Below are 2,784 nucleotides of genomic sequence, written 5' to 3' on the forward strand. Positions count from 1 at the left end.
GCCCAGGGTTGTACAGGTTTGGGTGGATCGGCCGTGCTAAATTGTCCCATAGTGCCCAGGGATGTGTAGGATTGGGTGGATTGGCCGTGCTAAATTGTCCCACAGTGCCCAGGGATGTGCAGGTGAGTTAGCCATGGTAATGAGTCCATGTGGGGATGGGGTTGGTCTAGGTGGGATGCTCTTGGGAGGGTCATTGCAGACTTGATGGGTTGAATGGCCTCTTTCTGCACTGTAGGGATTCTATGATTTGCAGTATTCAACACCTTCATGTATACATAGGTGCCTTAGCCTCACAATATAATTGTCGTATCGTTCTGAGGAAGGGCCACCCGAAACGTTAACTCTGACTTTTCTCTTCACGGATGCTGCCAGACCTGCTGAGCTTGTCCAGTAATCTCTGTTTGTGTTTCTGATTTACAGCATCTGCATTTCTTTCTGTTTTCAAGTCGCATTAAATAACCTATTGTTTCCATGTATTTTATCCCATAGGCTATAGAGAAGGGTTTCTATGGAAACGTGGCCGGGATAATGGGCAGTTCCTGAACAGAAAGTTTGTCCTATCAGAGGCCGATGGAGTGCTCAAATATTTCGCCAAGCACGATGTAGGTCTAAAGTCATTCTGGACTTATTTTCACTTAGATGTCCAACTTAGTGATGGCTCAGACAGAAGTATGAAGCCAAATGAGCCTTAGGGACAGTCAGATTGGAAAGCAGCTCAACAGAATATTCCAGCTGGGACAGTGGGAGGTGAGGAGGGGTACGGGACAAAATTTTGGGGGTCACGATCTTTGAGACCCAATGGCTCCAGTAGAGCGAGTGTTAAGCTATGAGGTAGCTTTCAATCTTGTATTTTTGGCTTTCAGACTTTGGGTGTGGCCTAAATAACTCAACCTCGAAGTTTGGCTCCTGCAGCAATAAAAAATAGGCTTCAAATGCTTTTTCTTGAAAAACAAACATAGATCTCATTATAATTTTCTCTACCGCTGACCTTGCCCCGACTTGCAGATCTTCCTCCCCAACTCATACAGTTCCTCCACATAGCCTGCTCCAGCCTCCTTCCCACCTCCATAATCCATTAGTTCCATCTGAGTGGCTTACACAAAGTTCCAGGCGTGGGGTTCCCAGTGGGAGAAAGTTTGGGAATTCCGCCTCTTACACATACACAGTGCCCAGGGTGGGGTCTATTTGAATAGTGAGCAGGAGAATTTTATATTTACTGATAAAACTGGATCAGTGGTTAGCACTGCTGCCTCACAGCGTCAGGGGTCTGGGTTCAGTTCCACCCTCGGACGACTGTCTGTGTGGAGTTTGCACATTCTCCCCGTGTCTGTGTGGGTTTCCTCCGGGTGCTCCGGTTTCCTCCCACAGTCCAAAGATGTGCAGGGTAGGTAGATTGGCCATGGGAAGTTGCCCGTGGTGTCTCGGGATATGAAGGATGGGTGGGAAATACTGGGTTATGGGGATGGGGATGCGTGGAATGCTATTCAGAGGGTCAGTGTGACTCAATGGGCCGAATGGCCTCTTTATGGACATGAGGGATTCTATGATTCTGTATGAAAATGGTAATCACCCAGATCCCACAAAATAGTTTCAACCCAAAAGTCATGAGGATGAAAGAAAGCATTTATACCTCACTTTTCACAACTTTAAAATGTTCCAAACTCCTCTGGGAGTTTGGTGGTTATGGTTCAGGTCCTGGCCAAATAGTGCAGGCTAACCCTCACAGTGCTGTCCTGAGGCATTGCAGCCTCTCAGAGGGTGTGATCCTTTAGATGTTAAACCAAGGCCCTGTATGACTATCTCGGTCGAATGTAAAAGGTTCTGTGGCCACTATTAGAAAGAAGCTCCATCTCTGAAATACTGTGTTTACTTTTAAATCAACTAAAAACAAGCAACCTGGCCATTCTCCCATTGCTGTTTTGTGGGAGCTCTCCGTGTATCAATTGGCTGCCGTGTTTCCTATGGTTATTCCAGGGGCAGATGGTGACTAGTCGTCTAAATCCCCCGGTTATTCCTCTAGGGACGTGGTCAGCGTGGCAGCAGGTGGAATCCGAATTCAGAAATAAGTCTGGAATACACAGCTACCCTCAGTGATGGTGACCATGACCAATCCTTTCGATTGTTGTAAAAACTCATCGGAGAGAATGCTGCCATCCTTACCCGGTCTGCCCTATATGGCCAAAGTCTGAGGAAGGGTCACCGGACCTGAAATGTTAACTCTGATTTTTTTCCTCACAGATGCTGCCAGATCTGCTGAGCTTTTCCAGCAACTTCTATTTTTGTGCCCTATATGGGACTCCAGACCCAGAGCTATGTGGTTGATTCCTCTCTACCCTCTGAAATGGCCACTCAGTTCAAGGGCAGTGAGAGAACAGGCTTTGCCAGCAGTGCCCACATCCCATTGAAGAATAAGAGAGAGATTCATAGAATCATACAGTACAAAAGAGGGCCTTTGGCCCATCGAGTCTGTAATGCCAAAAATACACTACCACCTATGCTAGCTCCACTTTTCCGCTCTAGATCTGTAACCATAGAGTCATAGAGCTGTACAGCATGGAAACAGACCTTTCAGTCCAACTCATCCATGCCGACCAGATATCCTAAATTAATCTAGTCCCATTTGCCAGTATTTGGCAGATATCCCTCTAAACCCTTCCTATTCATATACCCATCCAGATGCCTTTTAAATGTTGTAATTGTACCAGCCTCCACCACTTCCTCTTGCAGCTCATTCCATACACGCACCACCCTCTGCGTGAAAAGGTTGGGCCTTGAATGTTAAGG

This window comes from Rhincodon typus, chromosome 37 (genome assembly GCF_021869965.1).
Source record: "Rhincodon typus isolate 14 chromosome 37, sRhiTyp1.1, whole genome shotgun sequence".
Lineage (NCBI taxonomy): Eukaryota > Metazoa > Chordata > Chondrichthyes > Orectolobiformes > Rhincodontidae > Rhincodon > Rhincodon typus.